The sequence below is a fragment of the Triticum dicoccoides genome, chromosome 5A (assembly GCF_002162155.2).
Source record: "Triticum dicoccoides isolate Atlit2015 ecotype Zavitan chromosome 5A, WEW_v2.0, whole genome shotgun sequence".
In the NCBI taxonomy this organism is placed as follows: domain Eukaryota; kingdom Viridiplantae; phylum Streptophyta; class Magnoliopsida; order Poales; family Poaceae; genus Triticum; species Triticum dicoccoides.
In genome coordinates, this window is record NC_041388.1 from 697637087 (window position 1) to 697661880 (window position 24794).

Here is a 24794-nt window from a genome sequence, read left to right on the forward strand (position 1 = left end):
ATATGGTGGTGTCGGACTCGTCGTCCGACGAGTCCAAGACGCACTCCTCCCATGAAGATGAGGAGGAGGAAGAAGAAACCTCTCCCCCTCCAGCGGGGGGAGGAGAGCAGAGGAAGGCCGCCCCAGTAGGGGAGGCCGAGGGGTCCAAGAAGAGGAAAACCCCTCCGCCGGACTACGTCCCCGATGTCGACGAGGACGAAGAGGAGTGGCCAGACAGGGCCAAGCGTCCGGCGAGATCGTAAGTGTTCGGATACCAGAGTAACTCGTGATATTCCTTTTGTTGAACAGCTTTCCCTAATGTCGGATATAATCATGCAGTCTGCCCAAGGACGGGCTCGACGAGTCGTCGAGCGGCTCCCTGGATTCATCGGATGTGAATTCAGTTCCGCCTACTGCTTCCCCCTGTGCTGCGGATGACGCCGAAGTGGCGTCGCGACAAGCTCCGGGGCGAGAGGAGGTGGTCCAGGAGGAGCCGCGAGGCGACCTCCCGGACTCCAGGAGTGAAGGGGACAAGACCCCCCTGGGCTCCAAGTCTGGCTTTAAGCCGGACACTGCGCCGGATTCATCAACGGTTTCGGACCGCGGTAGGCAAACTCCTGCCAAGAGGAGCAAGCCTACTGAGCTGCGTCCTCCGTCCAGCCAGAGGCGCCGGACAATCTGCTGGAGGAGCTTAAGGGTGCCTCCATCGACAAGGAGCACCGTGCTATCATGAGTACGGTGATCCAGAAGGTTCGGTCCGCCAAAAGCGGACTGACTGAAGCTTGTGCTAGCCTTCTAACAGGCTTCGAGGTAAGTAAAAATATGTAAAAATATTACCATATAGACAGTAGCCCCTGATGCTCTGTTTGGCGTTCGGAAAGAAAAGCCGAATAGAGGATCTGTTAAATATCGCAGGAGTCTAACTAAAAAGGAGTCAATATACGTATGCAGGCTTCGCTGCTGGCCACCGCAGCACTGACTGCGGAGGTGGGTGCCCTGAAGCAGGGCCTCGAGCGGACCGAGCAAGAGCTTAGCCTTGCCAAACGGCAGCTCAAGGAGAAAGAAGGTAAGATATACCCTATAGAAAAAATGCCTATAGGAAGGCGCAATTGCAAAAAATGACAGGAGTATACTGCTTATTGTAGGGGCCACAACTGAGATGGCGACCCTCAAGCAGGCGCTGTCCGAGGCCGAGAAGAAAGCGGCCACGGAGCGCGCCGAGCGGGAGAAATTTGAGGCGCAGGTCGGCGAGGTGCGGCAAGAGCTTCAGGTTCTCATGCAAAAACATGCGAGTTTGGAGCTCGACTCGAAGACGCGAGCATCCGAGCTTGCTGCGGCCCTTAAAACTGCCAAATCTGCCAAGGCCGAAGCCTAGAAGGCCCTCCAGGAATTGGATGCGGTGAAAAAGATATCGGCGGCCGGGAAGGAGCATCGCAAGCCCAAGAACTATTACAAGGATGTTCTTGCTGGTGCCCGCCTTGTGGCGGATGAATGTACCAAGGATGTAATTTTTTAATGAACTCGCTCGTGTTATCCTGTGCACTGAAAACTTGTTCATATGCGCTAAGCAATGCTTGAATTTAAAATATTACTTTCTGTGCGGCCGTTTATCAAAAAATTGAGAGATGGCCAGTCGTCGGCTTCTGCCCCCATGCCACTAGTGCTGGGATGTTCGGGATAAACCTGAGCGCTCTTTTTCCCATGATTGGGTCCATCGAGGGAGGCAGTCAGCACAACGAACAAGGCAATCGGACTATAATGCTTGAACACTCTCACTTAGCCATAGAACTCTATAATTTTAAATTTCGGCGAAGCCCCTAGTATTCGGAAGACCGAGTTCGGGGCGCTATCCACGCCTTGGCCGGACAAAGCCGGTTCCTCGCTCGAAGCGGCATAAGCCTTTAAGGACTCGAAAAACCTCTCGAACAGCGACCTGTCTCTTGCCTCATCATGACAGTCAGTTTTAGATTTCTCCACTGAGGTGCTCGGCCCAGCTCAACTGGGGCACAATCGCAGTGGTTCTCCTAGTGCTACCTTAGCCGATATAGCGGAACGTATGGCACCAAAACATAGGAGCCGGGCCAACCCAACTATTGACCCAAATCATGATTCGGAGCCGATGCATATAGTGCTATAAGTTCGGGGTGCCGCACTTATGAAAGTGGACGGACTTCTCACGCCATATTGATGGGTACTGAAGCCCCTGGCGTATTTTGCCGTACCACAATGTACGGATGCAGCATGTTATTAATAAACATATATATAAAAAGAGGGTAATGCAAAAAAATAGACAAAAAGCTATGCATTGTTTATAGAAAGGCTGCAATGAAAGCGGAACGATACAAATAGTGCGATAGGCAAAATAAATTGGACTATTTCACATGTCCTGACCAGGGGCAGGCCGTGGAATTGTATTAAACAACAGGTATACTGCTTGCAATAGAGACCACCTTGGAGTTCCATAATGCGGCGTGGCTTGTCTACTTCCCTGGATCTTGCATCGTTTGTGCGGCAGTTGAATTGCCGAATGGGTCGTCCGAAGTATGGAGTCCTGGGAGTAAGAGAAAAAAAAGAAGGAATCCGGCAGCCCCTGGTGCGGTTTAAGCCGTATTTCGGGTGTGCCGTGATAGTGCCCCTTCCCCTGTGCCCATGGTATTTCAAGAGCGTAGTTATGTACGTGAAGTTGTACGCGAAGCGCTTGTTTCGCTATATCGCGAGGGCTAGGGTTGGGGCCGCATTGCTATGCTAGCTCGGAAGGTGCCAGGCGGTCTTGTTGTAGGGTACTCCGGGCGCGCTTGACAGTGTCCGGCTTTTTGAAGGCCGAACTGGAGGACTGCCTAGAGAGGCTGCTTTGTACTTCTGCTGCGAGCGTTGCCGTGTGCTCCTCCGTTCGGAGGGAGCGTTCAGTGTTACCATTGACCGTGATTACTCCTCTAGGGCCTGGCATCTTGAGCTTGAGGTATGCATAGTGCGGTACCGCGTTGAATTTTGCGAATGCGGTTTGCCCGAGCAGTGCGTGATAGCCACTACGGAACGGGACTATGTTGAAGATTAACTCCTCGCTTCGGAAGTTATCCGGAGATCCGAAGACCACTTCCAGTGTAACTGAGCCTGTACAGTTGGCTTCTACACCTGGTATGACGCCTTTAAAGGTTGTTTTGGTGGGCTTGATCCTCGAGGGATCTATGCCCATCTTTCGCACTGTATCCTGGTAAAGCAGGTTCAGGCTGCTGCCGCCGTCCATGAGGACTCTTGTGAGATGAAATCCGTCAATGATTGGGTCTAGAACCAATGCGGCGAAGCCGCCGTGACGGATGCTAGTGGGATGGTCCCTTCGATCAAAGGTGATCGGGCAGGAGGACCATGGGTTGAACTTTGGGCCGACCGGCTCCATCGCATATACGTCCCGCACGCTTCCGCTCCCTCTTGGGGATGTGGGTTGCGTATATCATGTTCACCATCCGCACTTGCGGGGGAAATCCCTTCTGTCCACTATTTTTCGGTGGCCTGGGCTCCTCCTCGTCGTCTCTATGCAGCCCCTTGTCTTTGTTTTCGGCTCTTAACTTGCCTGCCTGCTTGAACACCCAACAATCCCTGTTGGTGTGATTGGCTGGCTTTTCTGGGGTGCCACGTATCTGGCACAAGCGGTCGAGTATTCGGTCCAAACTGGACGGGCCCTGAGTTTTCCTTTTGAATGGCTGTTTCCGTTGACCGGATATGTAGCCTCGGAATCCGGCATTAACTGTCGTATCCTCATTGTTGTCGCTGTTAACGCGGCACTTTTGCTTATTCCGACGCGACCTGTCACTTTTATCCTTGGTATTCGAATTACCAGTGTTCTTGGTTAAGTTGTTACTGCGAGCTAGCCAGCTGTCTTCTCCCGCGCAAAAGCAGGTCATGAGTGTCGTGAGGGCTGCCATAGATTTCGGCTTTTCCTGTCCCAGGTGCCGGGCCAGCCACTCGTCACAGATATTATGCTTGAAGGCCGCTAAGGCCTCTGCGTCCGGACAGTCGACTATCTGGTTTTTCTTTGTTAGGAACCGTGTCCAGAATTGCCTGGCTGATTCTTCTGGCTGCTGAATTATGTGGCTTAGGTCATCAGCGTCCGGTGGTCACACATAAGTGCCCTGGAAGTTGTCAAGGAATGCGGCTTCCAGGTCCTCCCAAGAACCGATTGAGTTTGCTGGCAAGCTGTTAAGCCAATGCCGGGCCGGTCCCTTAAGTTTGAGTGAGAGGTATTTGATGGTGTGTAGATCATCGCCGCGGGCCATGTGGATATGAAGGAGATAATCCTCGATCTATACCGCAGGATCTATTGTGCCATCGTACGATTCGATGTTTACAGGTTTGAAGCCCTCAGGGATTTTATGATCCATTACTTCATATGTGAAGCATAGTGGGTGTGCGGCGCCTCTGTATTGGGCTATATCACAACGCAACTCGAAGGAGCTTTGTCTCTTGAGTTCGGCCCGGCCGGATTCATTGCGTCTGGAGTGATGATCACCGTCACGTGCCGTGGGGCGCCTGCGTGATCCGTAGATCGAACTTTTTTGCCTTGCCTTGTCTTCTAGGATGTCGCGCAGGTCGAGCGCATTTTCCCGTGCCTTAGTATGCTTGACGCGGTGCCGAGGCATGGCTTGAGTGGAGGGCTAAGAGGCCTCTCTGTCGCGGCCACGAGGTGGCCGGTCGGCCATGTCATGCGCTGGTGATGTAGGTGCTTCCTCCTCTAGTCGGGGTAGCAGCCTGCGCTTTGGGTAACTCTTGGAGGGGCGTTCGAGTTCATACTCTTCGGCCGCAAGGACTTCAGTCCATCTGTCAGCTACCAAATCCTGATCAGCTCTAAGCTGTTGCCGCTTTTTCTTGAGGCTGCTTGCCGTGGCCATGAGCCTGCGTTTAAAACGCTCTTGTTCGGCAAGATCCTCTGGCACGACGAACTCGTCGTCGTCGAGGCTTGCCTCGTCTTCGGAGGGAGGCGTATAATTATCGTCCTCAACCTCTTGGTCCGCCGCCCTCTCGTGAGGGCTGGCTTCTCTGTCCTCCTGTGCCGAATTTTGCTGGAGGGGGTGTTCTTCGGCGCTATCCGGAGTAGTATTATCTCCCGTGCCGGAATCACCGTTTTTTCTTTGGCGGGATTTAGAGCGGCGCTGCTGACGCCGACGCTTGGGCTGTTTCTTAGAGGTATCGTCCACCACTGTTCCATCGCCATCTCCATCCTTTGGAGTGTCCACCATATATATGTCATATGACGAGGTGACCTTCCAACGCCCTACAGGTGCTGGTTCTTGTTCGTCTCCTGCATCGTCGTCCATGCCGTCGATGTCTTCGGAGTCGAAGTCAAGCATGTCGATTAAGTCGTCGACAGTGGCTACGAAGTGGGTGGTGGGTGGGTTTTGAATTTCTTCATTGTCCGTATCCCAACCTTGCTGACCATAGTCCGGCCAGGGGTCTCCTGATAAAGAGAGAGACTTTAGAGAATTCAGGATGTCGCCGAAGGGCGAGTGCTGAAAGATGTCCGCGGCGGTGAACTCCATTATCGGCGCCCAATCGGATTCGATCGGCGGGGGCGCGGGGGGCTCGGAGTTCGGAGAGGAATCCGGCTCCTCGGAGTCACAGGCCATGCGGAGTGCGGGGCTGGAGTTCGGCTCGATCGCTTCTGAGATCGCAGCCCCTGAGGCAGCGTCCAACAGCTGATCCTCGATTGGCGCAGTGGGCTCTGAATCAATGGTCGGAACCGATGCGTGTGCGGCCTCCAAGGCGCTGTTCGGCGGCAGAGCTATGTCATGCTCATCGAGACAGTGCGGCACGCTTGGCTGTGGCTCGAATCCGTCGAAGATCAAGTCCCCGCGGACGTCAGTCGTGTAGTTTAGGCTTCCAAACCTGACCTGATGGCCAGGGGCGTAACTTTCGATCTGCTCAAGGTGACCAAGCGAGTTGGCCCGCAGTGCGAAGTTGCCGAAGATGAAGATCTGTCCTGGGAGAAAAGTCTCACCCTGGACTGCATCGTGGTTGATGATCGAAGAAGCCATCGAGCCTGAAAGCGACGACACAGAGGAACTCTCAATGAAAGCACCAATGTCGGTGTCAAAACCGGCGGATCTCGGGTAGGGGGTCCCGAACTGTGCGTCTAGGCCGGATGGTAACAGGAGACAAGGGACACAATGTTTTACCCAGGTTTGGGCCCTCTTGATGGAGGTAAAACCCTACGTCCTGCTTGATTAATATTGATGATATGGGTAGTACAAGAGTAGATCTACCACGAGATCAAGGAGGCTAAACCCTAGAAGCTAGCCTATGGTATGATTGTTGTATGATGAAGTTGTCCTATGGACTAAAACCCTCCGGTTTATATAGACACCGGAGAGGGTTAGGGTTACACAAAGTCGGTTACAATGGTAGGAGATCTTGAATATCCGCATCGCCAAGCTTGCCTTCCATGCCAAAGAAAGTCCCATCTGGACACGGGATGGAGTCTTCAATCTTGTATCTTCATAGTCCTGGAGTTCGGCTGAAGGCATAGTCCGGCTACCTGAACACCCTCTAATCCAGGACTCCCTCAAGGGGGAAGCACCCAAGGGGAAGAAACTGAGCAAGCATGGCATTCAGATTACATGTGGATATTGTGGGAGCAAGGGACACAACAAAGGTTCTTGCCAGCAGAACCCAGATAGAAACAAAAAAACAAAGGCATTCCTTGCTAAGAAAGGAAAAAAACTGAGAGCAACTGAGGTAATTTATTACTCTGTTTCTGTAATTTATAACAGTATATGCTCTGTTTCTGTAAATGCTAAAAATTTAACTCTTTTCTCTTCTTTTGGGTTGCAGGAAGCACAAACAGAGGCATTAAAAAGAAGTAGAACAACAGCAACAACTCCTCAAAACTTTCAGTCAGCAGCAGCCTCAGGCTCTCAACCTGGAAATACAAGTTTCAGACCTCCTAGAGTTAGCAAAAGAGCTGCAAATGATGGACCTGGAGGAAGCACATCTACTGGTAGGGGCAGAGGAGCAAAGAGGGGGAGAGGAACATCAGGAAGCACTACAAATGAGGCACCTAGAGGAAGCACATCCACTGGTAGGGGCAGTGGAACAACAACAAGCACTACAGGGTTCATGCCCTACTTCACAGCTAGTGGGAATTACTGAAGCTGTTCTTGTTGCATGTTATTTTGGTTGTCTGGTCAAAAGCCATGTTGCCATGTGGTTATGTGAAATACTGGCTTAAACTAGTACTTTTTTGGATCTATTGTTCCTGTTAACTACTACTTATTTTGGATCTATTGTCCCTATGAACTTGTGGCAATGCAACGTGAACTTGTTGGTCTCAATTTCTGTTATCTATATGTCATGATGATCATGTTGTTCTATATGCATTTCCTCTTATTTTATTTATGCAACTATGAAAATGATTTGCATGAGTGTTGTCAATTACATAGCACTGACTTTTTACAGCAACCAAGCTCTAAACTGGCACTAAATGCCAGCATTTTCAAATGGAACTGCGGTACTCATGCATAAATAAAATAAGAGGAAATGCCAGCATCTTCAAATGGAACTGCAGTACTCAGGTCAAACATATCAAACTGCATTTGCATTCCAACATGTTTGAAATTCATTACATAGCCTGCAAATCAGTACATTTGCTCAAATGTAGTACATGAACTAGCCTAAAAGCATCCCTACAAATATACCAGATACAAATATCACAATGCCATACACCAATAGCATCTGTTTACTGACAGATTTCTGACTAACTGATGCATCTTCCTCTGTTTTCTTTCTCCCTGCATCCATGAAATCAACACCAACAGCTCGAGAATCTCCTTCATTACACAATGCAGCAACATCTACCTCAAGCTTCTATACTCTATCTCGAAGATCTCCAAGTAATCCACGCAAAAATGAAGATGTAGGCTCATCATGCCACTGAACAAATCCATGTTGTTCAATTATTTAGAATTTTGTCAGACGAAGAAGAATGAACAAAGCAGAGAGAGGAACAATCCAGATCAGAGAAACACAACAGAGAAGATGGAATCAACCATACCTGAGCTTCTACGCAAGCATAGTATCTTCTTCCAGGGTTCGCCGGACTCCAGGAGATCCAGCGTGGTGCCTTCCTCCCACAACGGGCGCAGACAACTGCGGGCTCGTAGTCCATGGGCTGCTCCTGATAGGGCACCGGCGACCTTGCTGGTACGCCTCTCCGTCGAACCCCTCCACCGCGAGAAGAAGAAGACCCAAAGGAAGAAGACGACATCCTTGCCACTGCCGCAAATCGCCGCCAGCGCTCGCCTGAACCCTAGATTCGATCCCTTCTAGCGTCTGAATTAATAGAGTTAGGTGGCCCAAGCCGACGTGGCGCATTTATTAAGCAATCCCACCTTGAAACTGTGCCACGTCAGCTAATCCCACCCTAAAACGCACTAAAGGTCAAAAACATCCGGGATTAGTGACAACAGGACACAGACTTCCGGGATTTGGAGGTCGGGGTTCGTTTTCGACGCACGCTACCCTCTCAGGGTTTAAAACAGACTTTACTCAAAGAAGGACCTTGATAAGTGCCACACGTGTGGCACGAACACATGGCAACTCCGAACATTTTGTCATGACAATTTTAGTAACGCGAGGATGGCAACTTTAATTGTTAAGCATGGCAACTTCTTTTCGGATGGCAAGTTTTAGTTTTTTTAGGATTTTTTTAAATGACAACTTTAGATGTAAAAAATGTCAGGACCGGAGTGCTTCATGCCACACGTGTGGCACTTATCATTTGGAATAAACAAAGAAAAGAAAAGAAATGAAAGGAGAGGAACCGAAAGGAAACAAAGAAAAGGTTTTTCTTGTGCTCTTTGTCGGGCACACGACAACGGTGATTGCGCTGCTAGCCTTCCATCAAGCGCGACAACAGCGGACACATTTGTTGAGTGCATGTAAGTAGACACTTGGCAGAGGTGACTATTTGCCGAGTTCCCTGCTATTGTTGAGTGTTTTCCGAGGCAAATTGTCGTCTTTGCCGAGTGTTTGTGTTTTACTGAGTTTTTTCAGTATGCATTTTAGTTTAGGTGATTCTTTGTCAAGTGCCCAACAAAATGCACTTACCAACCGTCGGTAACTCCGTACCAGTCGATTCCGGTAGTGCCTCTCCGTTGGCTAGTCTGTTGGACCAACCATACTTGTCATATAACTAGATTGAGCAAATATATCACCAGCTCCCTACCGACGCCGGCGCCGGCGGGGCTAGTTCTTCCTCCGTGCGATGGGGCGGCGCGGGCTTCTTCATCGAGTGCGGGCGCGGGGCACCGCGGCATGGCGGCGCGCGCCCCCCTAGTGGGCATGGCGCTACGCAGCCGGCTGCACGGTGGTGCGCGCCTCGCCGCGGCGGCCAGATCCGGGCCGCGTGGGCGGGGGCTAGGGTCCGGCTTCGGACTGTTGGCGTCCGCGTTGGTTCCTCTCCGTCGCGGGCGTGCGGCGGTGGTGCGGCTCAGCCGGTGGCGGTCCGGCGATCTGGTGGTGGTGGCCGGCGGTGTACGTGGTGGTGATGCTTCCAGTTGGCGGCTCTCTGTGCGGGGAGGCAAGGGAGCAGCTTGGACAGGGACAGCGGTGCCGACGGCGTGCCGGCTGCAGCGCGAAGGCAGGAACTTTACGGGCCTCAAGATCCCGATCGGGCCTGTGCGGCCACGGGCCTGGTATGTTCCTGCTATTGCGTTCGGTCAACTACCGTCTTCAACGGTGGAGGTGGGGCCCTTCCACATGCCGTCGGTGCTGCTGCCCGAGTCCCAGCTCCTCTTGTTCATTGTGAAGGCCATGCTTCATGGTGCCGTGGTGAGAGAGCGTGGGAAACTTCGTGACCGGGTTGACGCACGGTGGGTGTCTGTTTGGTGGCGAGCTCTGGTATGCCTGAGGTGGAGGTTGGGATCGGAAGAAATCTCTGTTGGCTTGGCCGGTACCGACGCGGTGGCGCATGTGGATGCCGCCAGACCTTCCTGGAGGGCGTCGGGGCTACCCTTCCTCTCCCCTCACCGCGTACCGGGGGAAACCCTTGGCAGCAGCGTCATTATCTCGCATTCCTTCTTGAAGGTGTTGATTGGTACCGGTGCTTCGGAGGCTCGGAGCTTGGTGGGCGATCTTCGTTGGGTGCAGCGGCCACGAGGCTTCTTCGTTTTTTGTTGATCCGCCGTTGTCGGCATTTATTTCTTTTGTATTTTCTCTTTTATTTTTTTGGGCGTGACTATGTTGTTTTCGTCCCAACACCTATCGTTGAATGTCTCGGTTGGTTGCTTTGTATACAAAGCAGGGAAAACCTTTTTTCGGTATCACCAGCTCCAAGCTAATGACTATGTATACACGTACAGATTTATGTTCTCCTACACACAAACGCCTTACTGAAGATAAAGGGCATACATGGTTTTCTCAGATGCAAGACAGGTTGGTTGGACAAAGCAAAAAACACAAAGACGATACGATAGGGCAGAGAGCATATGTTGTGGGGAACTAGAATATTATCTGGTAGCATCATCCTTGCGGACGATGTAACACCGTCAAACACACCGTCATGGTGGCTTTCCCTAAAGAAGAGAAAAGATAAGAGTGTTTGGTGCAGGCCGGTCATCATGCATGCAATTGCTTTCCGGTCTATAATAATCACCTTTTGCTTTAGATTCTATAATAATCATTTCACCAACATGTACTTTCAGAAAGGACAACGTGCTGGTATTATTGTTAGTTACGTAGGTCTTTGCGCAAGGTTCGGTGGTATCGGTGACAGATATGAGAGCATCTCTAGAGTCGAGTCGTCATATTAATCACTATTACGATGATTTTGGCCAAAAAGGACACTCTAAAAATCATCATAGTTTATGAAGCACCCTCTATATCTGAGCTTTGAGTCGTCATATATTGTGTTTCGGGGCTGTCTTTAGAGCGACAGTTAAGTGCAATTTTGTGTGCCGGAGAAAAAACTTTAGGTGGCCCCCATCTCAAATTTGATGACGGGGAGGTTGGGGGAAAATGAATGTCTCATTAATAGTCTAAGCGTGTCTCATAATTATGGAGACAACAAATATGACACCTCTGGCCACAATATGGGAACGGTTGTCAATGCATCTGGCCACAATAGACGTTAACATATATTTATACAAAGACTGTATGTGGTGCTTTAAAAAAATAAAGGATTAAGATTTCTTTTATTATGGTTGGATGAGTAAAAAGCATAAAATCACCACATTTGCAGTGTGATTAACTGTTTGGCACCACGTTGAATTGATCTTCTTCTTCCTCGTCCTCCTCATGTCTATCTCTTTAGGGGCCTAAGCCGAAAGGAATCAAGAATGGATAGTTGAGACTTGAGAGTAACATATACTCCCTCCCTTTCAATTTATAGGGCTCAATTCAAACATATCACCAACCAAGATAGATAATGAATGGTGGAATAATGTTTTGTCATTTGCAAAAGTATTAAATTAATGCACTTGTTGCCTAAAAAATTGTATTTACCAATGCATTAATTGCATGCATGGGTGACCAATATTTTTTTTAAGATAAGCTTGTACTAAACCGGAAGAGAGGGTAGTACATAATTAGTTGAGGAGGTGTGGCGTAAAAGAGCGAGCACTTAGTGAAGGGTATAATAGCAAGTGGTGTCTGAGTACATTAGCTAGCTAGTACAACGTCCACACTGCATGCAGAAAGGAAGCGATAGGAAAAAGAGTCAAGTATGGCGCCAGCAGGCCGCGACGGCGAGAACACAAGATTCCCGTTCCTAGCGACGGTGCGGTCATTGGTGACCATCGTGGTCACCGTGCTCGCCGTTTCCGTAGTGGTGATGGTCATCGTGGTCGTCCACCGCCCAGTGGACATGGGCTTCCAGAGCTACGGCTATGTGTTGACGGAGAAGCCGTGGTGGATACAGCATAGCACCACCACGGCCTGGCCGGCGACGGCGGTGGACTACCTGATCGTCGTCAAGGCCCTGAACCCAAGCGGGCGCGGCCAGATCCATGGCAGCATCAACGTGGTCCGCCTCCTGGACGTCCCCAACGCATCCTTCGCGGGGATGGTGGACCTCGGGTGGTTCAAGCCCGAGTCGGGCCCCTTCGACCTGCCGCCGCACAGCAAGCACAGATACAGGGACTGGAGGCACATCGACGATCAACCAACGCTGCAGTACCTCTACGACAAGCACGGCCATGAAGACGCCGGGTTCACCGTGATGGTGGTGGTGGACGCCACCTACAGGCCGGCGCATTCCAAGAAGAGCATCGACGCGGCCTATTATTGCTGGCCGGTGACATTCATCCGCATCGACGCCACCAACACTCCGGCGGCCGACAACGTCGATTGCAAGACGGCCCAAGAGATGGGCGTCGAGCTCAAATGGGAGAAGCCGCCGCCAGCTACTAGTACTTGATCATCGGTTCCATTCTTGTATTGTATCAACGACTTGACTAATCCTGTTTTAGTTTCCTTGTAGTTTTGTTTCGGCTACTGCACTATTTGCCTGCGCGTGTACTCTACTTCAACTGAGTATTCTTACGGCTCTTAGTCTTGAATTATATTTCGACTACCATGTTGTACAAATAATCCTTTTTCTCCTTTATTTGTACGGATGACCTTGTTAACTGAAGGCATATAAGGCTTTTGCTTTTGCTTTCCTGAAAAGAAGTGGTGTCTGTGGAGGTCTGCCTTTGGTGGATCTCGCGGGATTTGATCGGCATTTGTCTTCAATGAATCCACATGGATCCGATCTTCGTTCATTTGTTTCAAGTGTCTACAGGTTGGATCCTTCTGATCTACGCATCTCTTCATCAGCGACGGTTGTTGTCTTGGTGCGTTGGTCCTATGGGGCCTTAGCACGACGACGTCCCTACTATTTACTACAACAAGGTTTACCCGGGTCTGATGAGGGAGGGGTGATGACGGTGGCACGCTTTTGGCTTGCTCCAATGCTTGTAGTCGTGGCTAGGTGGTCTACGGACCTAGATGTATTTTTTTACTTCTCGTGTTCTTTATACTACCTTGACAGTTGATGAAAAGATTGAAACTTTTCCTCGCAAAAAAAAGTACAGAAGAAATGGTGACAGCTGTAAACAATTTATTCCCTCCTTTTCTAGGTGCACCTAGTTTTTGTTTAGATAAAGAAAAATGACTGTCTATATGAACACCATAATTAATATATTCTCTTTTTGTTTTGAGATTTGCACGATAATGTATCCTCTCGTTTTCTCGTGAAAAAGGCTAAAAACCATATTAAAGTTGATCAACCCTTACAACATCATCCTTACAGAAATTCAAACACATTGGTCCTTGGGGAGATCGAAGCTAACTTCCTTCTGCACTCACCGGCGGCACATCAAAACTCGATGCAGCCTCTGGACCTCTAAATCACCATTGGAGCTAGAGAAGCATTGTTGATGTAATGGTCAAGAAATCGCCGTTCGGGGCCAGGGGAACATTGTTGATGCAACGACCAGGAAATCGCCGATCGAAGCTAGGGAAACATCGTTGATGCAATGGTTGCGACTTCCTCAATCGGTGCTAGAAGATGTAGACAATGATGATCTGAAAAGCAGACGACGAAGAGGGCTGGGCGACCACCCCAGATCTGGACAGGCAGATCCAGGAAGCCCTAACCTCATGAGCTCCTCGACAACGTTGAAGCTGGGCGAACATCATTGATCTGAGAAGGAGCCACCTGCATAGGAATGATCACCCTGTCAAACGAAAACATTTGATCTAGGAAAGAGTTTTTTTTTTAAATTATTCGGGGAAGAGTTGGAACAAACGATTCGTGTTCGGCCCAGCCCCCCATCCCCGCGCAAACCGTTCCTTCCTCCAGGACAAAACAACCTCCAATTAGGCCAAGAATGGCTAGTTTTCCTGTGATGCCTCTATCAAGACTAAATAACTGGTGTTTGGACATAATTTTGAATAACTAAACAAAATTTAACAAAATTGCCATGACGTACTACGGGAAATTTGCCATGTGCTGAACCATAAATATGCCAAGGCATAAATAGGAATAATGGAAATTTGATTTTTGGCCATGTGACAATATTGCACCTATTTAGTAAAAAAATCCATAATCTTCAATAAAAATGGAAATTTCCATTTTTTTCAATTTGAGTAGAACAAACTATTTTAAAAATGGCAAATTTTACAACATTTTTATTCCTAAAAAAGCATAGCAAAAAAAAATCTAACAACATCTCTGATAATGCTCCCATGGCAATTTCCTAGAATTGTCGTGCCAAAAAATTATTCTCAGAAATTAACATCGTAAAATTTACGATGCAAAGAAAAGAATGAACAATGAAAAAAATTTCATGGCATATTCATATTAAAACTTGCCATGTTATTTCAACTAAAATTTCCATGTGTTGTATGAGAAATTTTCATGTATGTAAAATAACACAAATTATGTAGAAAACTACCATGGCAAATGCATAAATTTTCCATGCTTTTTTAAACTAAAATTGCCATGCTTTGTGTCGAAATTGCCATGAAAAAAATAGAATATACAGTACAAGCACAATTATGAATGGAAAATTGCCATGGTAGATTAATATTAAAATTTTCCATGTTTTTTAATTAAAGTTACCATTTTTTGTATGAGAATTTCCATGTATGTAAAATAACACAAATTATGAACAAAATTACAATGGCAGATGCATATTAAAAAATTCCATGTTGTTTTAATTATAATTGTCATACTTTTTATAAGAAAACTAGATAACGCCCCGCGTGTTGCTGTGGGAATTTTTGGCAACGAACTTATCAGAAATAAAATTAGAATATATGAAAATAGTACCACACCACATTCAACCTAGAGGAAAATGGATGGTGTATGCACGTTATATTATCTTGTGACATTCAAGTTAATTATGTATTGTTGAAAATAAAAAAAATGGTGTTGAGGGCTTTCATGTTCTTTGCTGATGTGGAGGGCTTGCATGCAGTGGAAACTGGATATTGAAATTTTCAATGGTTGCATGAGTGCTTGATGATGTGGAGGGTGTCCATCTGGTGGAAAGTAAAAGGTTGATTGATTGCATGTGCTGGATGATGTGGATGGTTTGCATGTGCACTCAAATGGGAGGTGGTATGTGTGGAACATATGTGATGAGGTGAATAGGTTGCATGTTAAGATAAATAAGATAGTGGGATGAACCTCTTAGGTATATATGATTTCAAAATGTATGTATTCATATAGTAAGAAATGCCATGACCCATAAACTACATTTGCCATGCTTCATGGACATAAATTGCCATGGTCACGTAAAAAAGTAATGTTTTGCCAACATATATTTGTGCACATCATCCAACAATCCATATAGGGGACGGAGCCAGGAATTCCCTATGGGGGGAGCTCCACTCTTAAGCTCTTTGAAACCAGTGAGGACTACCTGAGCCAAAAAAACATAGGGTGCAAAGAAGCCTAGATTCGAACTTGTGTTTCCATAGGTGTAATTAAACACTACAAACACCACGAATTGTACTTCTTTGACGAGACAGAATTAAGTCCGAAACTAGTTATGTAAAAAAATTGATACTCGACTATATAACTAACAAATTCCAAATCCAATTTTCATACCGATCAAATCATTCATATTAGGGGGCGGGGGCGGGGGGCTCAGAGATTTGAAGCCGAGGTCAATTAATTATGGTAGTGGACATACCTAAGAGAGGACGTCGTGCACAGTCGGCCCTATTGTCACTCATTGCGGTTTTGGTGCTTCCCTTAATCCCCTTTACGATGGCTGATGGCAGTGATCAATTTGGGATTCATAAGGATGAGTACTAACCATGCATCGATGCAGCCATGATGGATCCTAATTAGGCTCCTTCTGATCTTCTCTTACAGCTGAAACAAATGCTCCCTGGCGGCGGTAGACAGAGACTCTGACGGGATAGGGAGATCACACGGTGTGTTTTAGTGGCAGCGAAAAAACCGCGTTGATGGTAACAGCCGAGGAACAAGAGACTGCATTCATGGCTTCACAAGGGAGCTATATCTCGCATTAAGCGAGACAGACCAACTCTTGGTCAAGCGCTACAATATTGGGCAACCTAGAGACTAAAATTTGTGTGCGCGACGGATCGAACCTCGATCTCCTCGTTGCGAGGCAAGGCTAAGCCACTACGCTAGCGTTGAGTTGTTCTTTAATACATTGGACGCAACCTACTAGAACAAAAAAAAAGTTGTTCTTCATATAGGTTTGTTCTTTTTCTTGTTTCTACTGGGTTTTTTTCTTACCTTTCTCTTTATTTTTATTTGGTTTTTTCCTTTCCCCCTTTTCTTTTCATGTTGGTTTTCTTTTCATCTCCCTTTTTTTATTTTCCTTTGTTTCGTTCATTGTGTTTATCCGTTTTTCTTTTCTTAGTCCTTTTCCTTCTTTTATTCTGTGGTTTCAGTGTTTTTTTTGTTTTTTCTTCTCCAGTTCTTGTTTTGTTTTCGCCCTTTTTTTCATTCTTTCTGCATTTTTTTTTGGTTTTATTTTCATTTATTTTTTTCCATTGGTATACTTTGTTTCATTTTTGGTTCCATTTTTTTGTTCTCTTTGCTTATTTTGGTTTTCATTCTACATTTATGTATCAATATTTGTTTCGTACATGGTCAACACATGTTCTATACATATTTTTAACAATTTTCAAATGCATGATTAACATTTTTCAAATAGAAGATTAATATTTTTTGAATACATGGTCAACACTAGCCCCCATACACACTTTTAAACATTTTCAAATGTTTCATTAAATTATTTTAAATAGAATATTAACATTTTCTAATACATGGTCAATATTTTTTATATGCAGATTTAATATTTTTAAATGCTTGATTAACATTTTCTAAATGTAATTTCAACATTTTTTGAACACATGGTCAACATGTTTTATATACAAATTTAACATTTTCCAATTGCTTGATTAACATTTTTCAAATACTTTTTCAACATTATTTCAAATACTTGATTAACTTTTCCTATATACATGCTCAAAAAATTCATCGTTTTTAATACATGCTCAACATTTATTTTATGAACATTTAACATTTTTCAGTTGCTTGGTCAACATTTTTTAAATACTTTGTCAACATTTATACAAATGCTCGATTAAAATTTTTATTTACATGATCAGAATATTTCATCATTTTTTAATACATGGTCAACATTTTTTCTGTGCACATTTAGCACTTTTCAGACGCTTGAACAACATTTTATCAAACATTTTTTTAATAAATGCTTGATTAAATTTTTTAAAATACATGATTAGAAAATTTTATACACATTTTGATACCTTTTTCGTATACAGGATAAAAAAAATCTCTATACACATTTAGCACTCTTCAAATGCTTGGTCAATTTTTTTCAAATGTTTTTATAGAGTATTTTATATATTTATAATATTTTAATGTACAAACAAAAGTAAAAAATAAAGCAGAGAACGAAAACAGAAAACGAAAAAATGGATAAGAAGGGAGGTTGTGGCCTCCCGCACTCATGGGCCGGCCTGTCACGGATGCCACTTCAGCGAGGGTTCGCTACTTCTCGTTGAATGCGAGAAATATCAACGCCCATGCCTTCGTGCTGCTGCGGGCTAATTTCCCTGGTGGTGGGCTTTTTGTGGTGTTTCGGTTATTACTAGTATACAATAGTTAGCCCTCACGTTGTTATACACAATAGCCTCAGAAGTCACAACAAGTGAAATCACTGATTAAGGAGCACTACTTCTAAAGATCACTTTCCCCCTCCTTAGGTTGTGACAAGTGATATGCTGCATGTGTGCCACTTGTAGCAACCTAGAAGTTTTTTTGTAGAACCGTTTATTTAAAATGTTTTATCTATTAAACCATGCGTGCAAATCTCGAACCATTTTTACCGTTGGATTCCTCGGGTTGAGATTTTTAAAACTAGATCATATGTTGATATGTTTTGATGAACTTTCTTTCAGGAAAAATCGACAAAAAAAATACTTGACAAAAAACCGAACCAGGCGCACCTTTTTTCCTTTTCGAAAGCCGTTTCTGAGAAGCACGGCCGCGCCTCTCGCGGAAGCTAATCCGTGTTCGCGTAAGCAAAACCGTGGCTCTCGTGGAAGCAAATCCGTGTCTCTTGCGTAAGCAAAACCGTGCCTCTCGTGGAAGGTAAATAAACATGTTTTTTTTCGTTTTCAAGAGGCACGGTCGTGCCTTTCGCGGAAGGAAAAAACGTGTTTTTCGCGCAAAATATTTTTTTCAAATATTTTTTGTTGAAAAGCTAAGGAAGACTGGTGAAAATTCGAAAAGCCGAAAAAACCCAGAAAAAGACCAGCTAAAAGGCCGAAAACGCGTGCAAAAAAATAACAGAATCCGAAAGGAGCACCCAGAATGCGGCACATGGTGCGCTCTTGGCCCGCTCCGAGTGACTCTTGGGAGCCTCCCGAATGAGCGTGTTGGTGTTCCTCGTCTGGTAACTCTTAAGCGTCTTTAGAACTGCTAGCACAAATGTACAAGTTTAGTTGATGATCAACGAAACTACATCGGCATCTTCCAGGTGCCGAATGATTTTAAGCTAAAAATTATTGAAGTAAATCGCTCATCAAAGCACCAGTGGTCTAGTGGTACCCTGCCACCCGGGTTCGATTCCCGGCTGGTGAATTGTGTGCCTTTTTCTTCGATATTTTGTGCAAAAAATAAAGAGTCCCGCTTCGGTACAATCCCCCTCGCAATACGTATAAAGGATAGTATGAACTTTTTAAAATTTGTATCTACTTTTATAGAAACGTATACGCAGGGCAGCTTACTTGGGCCGGCCCATTTGGGATGGCATGCGATCAAAAATAGCGAACAAGGATTGCAAAACCTGGGAATAGAACCCACGATCACTTAAAACATTACGTGCGTCCAGAACCCCTACGGTAGGATACCTTCCATGACCGATCTAAACCTAGACACATTAAGTAATGGATGGGCTGGGAATTTTAAAAAGATTTTAGAAATACTTTGTGTACTGGTCTTTTTTCCATAATTTATTCTTATTTATTTATTTATTTATTTTCCTTTTCCTGTTATGTTTCTTCTTTATTTTTCAAAAAATGCTCGCGCTTTCAAAATGTTGTTAGAACTCTGAAAATGTTTGTTATTTCGAAATTTTGTTCATAAATTAAAAAATATTTGCATTTCCGAAAATTGTAAGGTAATTTCAAAAACTGTTTGTGTCGTAAAAAATGTTCAGAATGTCAAAATGCGATTAACTTTTTTGAAAAGCACAAACAAATTGTGAAAACAAACATTTTCTGTGAGCAAGGTCAAAAACTTAAATTCCGAAACATTTTTCACAAATGAGACAAATAAATGATATGAAAAAAGTGTTCTAAATTTGACCAAACGTTTTCCCAATTTGTGATAATTTTTTTTGAAAATGAGAACATTTTTTAAATTCCGAAAAAATTCCAATAGTCGCCCAACAGGACCAATGCCGTCGCTTAGTTGGGCAAGGCCTAAGATTTTAGTTTTTTTTTACTTTTATTTTTTTTCCTTTTTCCTATCATAAAAAAATATTTTTTACTTTTTAAACATTATTATTTTTTGAAACCTATTCAAAACATTGAAATACCAAAATACAGTTTTAAGTAACTATTTTAAATTATGATTTTAATAATTTTGTTTAAATAATTATTAAATGCTTTTCAAAAGAATTTGTTGTTTCCAATTCTATAATTTTGTATTTGTTAGTTATGTTAGAAACTTAAAATGACAGTTTTAAGTATCTATATAAATTATGATTTAAATACATTTTTCCTTCAAACCTGGCGTGGATGACTACTCGGACACACTACGTTGAACATGGTGTTTTTTCTAAACATTCTTGAAATGACCTCAATATTTGCCAGCAGGTGGCATGCCCATGGTAGGCATCCATCCCTCAATATTTTTTTTCAATGGGCTTGTATGACCAATTCAAGACATCAATCCAGGTTGCTTGGGTTTTTGATAAGTTTCTCATTTCTAAAGTTGTGTCTGTCAAAAAGGTCGATAAAATGGATAGATGTGTCGCAACTTGCATATGGTGTCAGAAGTAGTTCAAACCCGCCATGGATGCCTACCATGGGCATATCCACCTAGTGGCAAAAGTTGTGGTGATTTCAAGGATGTCCACGAAAACACCATGTTCAACGGAAGGTGTTTAGCCTGGCTAGAAGGATATGTCAGAGAGCACGTTGTTTTTTGACATCCTTGAAATGGACCTAATTTTTTTCATGGCCTCGTATGACAAATTCAAGACACCATGACAAGTTGTTTTGGTTTCTGACAAGTTTTGTATTTTTTGTAGAGTTTTCTCGGTAAGAAAATACAGAAAAAAGGTTGGATGTGTCGCAACTTGCATACGGTGTCGGAAATTGTTCAAATCTAGCATGGATGCCTATGAGGGCATGCCTACCTAGTGAAAAAAGTTGGGATCATTTCAAGCATGTACCAAAATAGACCATGTTGAACAAAGTGTGTTCTGGGGGCCAGAAGGCTCCGTTTGAGAGCATGTTATTTCTTGACATCCTTGAAATTACTTCATTTTTTCAAGGGCCTCATATGACCAATTCAAGGCATCATGACAAGTTGTTTGGGTTTTCGACAAGTTTTGCATTTCCTGGAGTTTTCTCAGTGAAAAAAAATGAGAATTGAGGACAGAACATGTTGCAACGTGCATACGGTGTCGGAAGTCATTTAGACCAGGCATGGATGCCTAACATGGGCATGCCCACTTGCTTCCAAAATTTGGGGGCAGGTCTAATATTTCCAAAGAATATCATGTTCAATGGAGAGTGTTCGAATAAAGTTCAAAAGTAGAAAAATGGATTAACAAAAAGAGAAGAAAAATGAAAATAATTGCAAAAAAAATGCTTAGGCCCTAGAAAATAATAAATGCTTTCATAAATGTTAGTATATTTGAAAAAATATTTGTAAATTTGAAAAAATGTTTGTGTCTTAGAACAATGCTCGCCAATTTTTAAATTAAAACGGTTTGCATTTTTTAATGTTCAGAAATTTAAAAATTACTGTTTTCCCCAAAATGTTCACAAATTTGATAAATTATTCATATTTTCGAAAAAATGTTTGCAGTTTCAGAAAAATGTTGACAATTCTGAAAAGCTGTTCATAAAATTTGTAAAATATTCACAAAATCAAAGTATTTTTTATAAAAGAGGATCGGAAATTTGAAGAAAATGCGCGTTTCGAAAAGAAGTTCAATTTTTTATTTTTTTTGTATCTTTAAAAGTATTCATGTTTTTGAAAAATATTCCAAAATATGAAAAACACATTAGTTTTTTTAGCTATAAAATACACTTTAGATAGAATGTCCGGCCCGGTTGTACAATAACAATTTTGATCTGCTACTGTATTTCTAATTAAAAAACACCTACAGTACATCCATTCTAGGTGATAAACATCTGCGCTCCGTACGTATAACGTGATTATGATGGTTTTGGTGGCCATTAGCAGTTTCACAACCCCTGGAGGTCCTGTGTTCGATTCCTAACAGGCTCACTAATTTTTTTTGATTTTTTATAAATGCTAGTGTACATACTCACTAATGGGCTGGTCCAAGATGGACTCAAAACGTGATAGATCTCTCCGTCGTATTTTCTAGAAAGACCATCATACCCTTTATTATAAAAGGGTATGGATAGATTTTATCCGTTGATGTGTTCAGGGGGGTGACAGATATTGTCCATTGATGTGTTCAGAGGGTTGTACCGAAAAAGAAGTGAAAAATAATACATACTCCTTGTCCTCACAATCATCAACCATCCTGTGTTCGATTCCTAACAGGCTCACTATTTTTTTGGATTTTCTATCATTGCTAGCGTACATACTCACTAATGGGCTGGTTCAAGATGGACTTAAAACGTGATAGATCTCTGCGTCGTATTTTTAGAAGACCATCCTACCCTTTATTATGAAAGGGTATGGGCAGATCTTATTTGTTGATGTGTTCAGAGGGGTGATAGATCTTGTCCGTTGATGTATTCAGGGGGTTGTATCCAAGAAGAAGTGAAAAATAATACATACTCCTTGGCGTCACAATCATCAATCATCCTGTTTTCGATTCCTAACAGGCTCACTATTTTTTTGGATTTTCTATCAATGCTAGCGTACATACTCACTAATGGGCTGGTTCAAGATGGACTCAAAACGTGATAGATTTCTGCGTCGTATTTTCTAGAAAAATCATCCTACCATTTATTATGAAAGGGGATGGACAGATCTTGTCCGTTAATGTGTTCAGAGGGGTGATAGATCTTGTCCGTTGATGTGTTCAGGGAGTTGTACCGAAGAAGAAGTGTAAAATAATACATACTCCTTGTCCTCACAATCATCAACCATTCCATTTCCCAGTTTTTAAAAACAATTCCATTTGCCGGTAAGCCAAAGCCAAATCGCAAGCTGCCGTCGTTATGATGAGGTGAGATCAGAGATGATTGGCGAGATCACGGTGCGCCTGCTCCAGCAGTTGGGCGTCCTCGTCCCACTCGTCCCGGTAGCTCTCAGGCCGGTCCCTCACCCTGCCTCTCGCCGCGACGTAGATCGCCTTCCTCCACTCCTCGATGGTATCCAGCCCGCACCGCTCAACCAGCCAGCCCTCGTACTCGAACGTGCTTGCGCCGAGGTTGTGGGTGAACCTCTTGGGGCGTCCGCGGGCCTCCATGTCCGAGTAGAAGGACGCCACGTCCACTATCATCTCCTCCGGCGACGGGAGCTCGATCTTCCCCGACAGAACACCGGCCACCCAGCTGCTCTGGAGCTGGAACACCGGGAAAAGGATTCCCTTGAATGGCAGTCCGACGAAGGAGATGCTAGGGGCCAGCCGCGGCGGGAACACGTGCTTGTACAGCGGGCCCACACGGTTGTCGTCCACCGTGATAGCCGAGTCGTGGCCGAGGAACGGGAAGCTGTACTTGTACCTACGACGAGCACATCTCCATCAGTCAAGGTTGATCTCCATTGCCGGCATAATTTGAGACCTCGGTGGAGCCTTAATTCGGCAAGATGTACGTACCCAGTGCAGTGCAGGATGGCGTCCGCCTTCACCCGGCCGCTGTACGTCCTTGAACACCACGCTGCCGTCCTCCTCGGCACGATCGATCTGCATCCAGCCATTTGAAAAAGTAGCTCGATGTGACGAGGGGATTGGATCTGGGCGTCATGAGATGATATATATTGTGTATACCAATTACCATGGGATGCAGCCACAGGTTGGCATGGGCAGTGCTGCTCTGCATCTCGGCAGGCGCCGCTCGAATGGCGACATGGACCTCCTTGGCCACGCCGCCGATGTCCCTCGAGATGTCCATCCCGCTGGGATTGTACCCAATTATCACCACGACCTACCAATAAGATGCATGCATGTTGCAAATTTAATCAGCCTAGCCACAAAATTAAGAACAAGCAGTGTGGCCGGCCACACATTAAGAAGAAATTAAGGCGATGGATGATACTACTATATACATGGCCGTTCCACATTATGCATGCTTATTTACTGTAAATAGCCATATTGTTTTCTATATACATGGTCAAACTTTTAAGTAATAAAGTGTCCTTTTTCGAAAAATATACATGATCAAACTTTATAAAGGTGGACTTAATTAGGACAAAACTAATATGCAAAGTAAAATGGAAACGGAGGGTGGGTAGATGAGACGCACTTGGCCGTGGAACGGGTCGGGCACACGGTAGCTGTGGCTGTGCATCTGCTTCCCGGGCCAGCCGCCTATGCCTGCACATCATTCATCTCGCTACATCGATCCATCGCCATGAAAATGCCTACTAGTAACTTCACTGACCAGTACCGCGTGCATACACAGTATGTAACATGACTGGCATGGATCGATGCATTACCGGCAATGTCCGCCAGGCGAGGCTCGGCGAAGTGGCCGTTGCAGACGACGACGGCGTCGAACACCTCCGACTGCTCCCCCTCTAGGTCGCTTCCGGCGCCGGCGAGCTTCCTCGAGCAATACGACACACTCCAGCCCGCGGCGCCTGCTTCGTCACCGCTGCGGCGGACGCCGACCACCTCCGTCTGGAGCCGGACCAGCCTGAGGAGATCGAACCGCCGCGCGAACGCCTCGAGGTACCCGAGCACCTCCTGGTGCCCGGGGAACCTGCGCGGGTCAACGGAGCCCTCATCGGCGACGAAGGGGAAGTCGAGGAAGCCCATGCACTCGCGGGGCAGGTTGGTGCGGAGGGACGCGTAGAGGCTCCCGTGGACGCCACCGGCACCGAGCGGGTCCGCCGAGGCCGCGTCGTCGTAGCGCCAGGTGCCGCCCACGCCGGCTGCGCGCTCGAAGACGACAGGCGCGTGGCCCTCGCGCCGCAGCTCGCGCGCCGCCACCAGGCCGGCTGCCCCCGCGCCGATCACGGCGACGCGCGACGATGACATCGGAGGAGGAAAAGTCTCCAAGTCTCGGCTGGTCTGCTCTCTCGTCGTCGGGTGTGTCGTCTTTTTCATGTGGAGCAGTTGATCGAGCTGGCCATTTTCCTCCATTCGCGCGTTAATCTTTAGTTTCTCTATAAGACTACCAGTTGCTTCTCCTAGTATATTTTGGACCAGCTAGACCCCTAGAGGTCAGTCCTCAAAACAAATTTGGGGGCAGTTGACTGACCAGAAACTTGTTTTAGTCGTCTTCACCGTTTCGAAAGCATTGAGATCCAAGCGCGTACAGGACTACATCAGCTGCTTGGCAGGTCCATTAGCTAGGAATGTGTGTAGCATGTCTGTTAGAGCATCTACAATCATGAGAGTCAAGTTTGGCTTCCTATAGTCCCTGGACAGTGATCGATCACC

At 45.5% G+C, this 24794-nt stretch overlaps 1 pseudogene; it reads right to left on the minus strand.

Moving 5' to 3' along the window:
- Positions 1-22347: 22347 nt before the first annotated feature.
- On the minus strand, positions 22348-24389 carry LOC119298520 (annotated as a pseudogene).
- Positions 24390-24794: the final 405 nt, after the last annotated feature.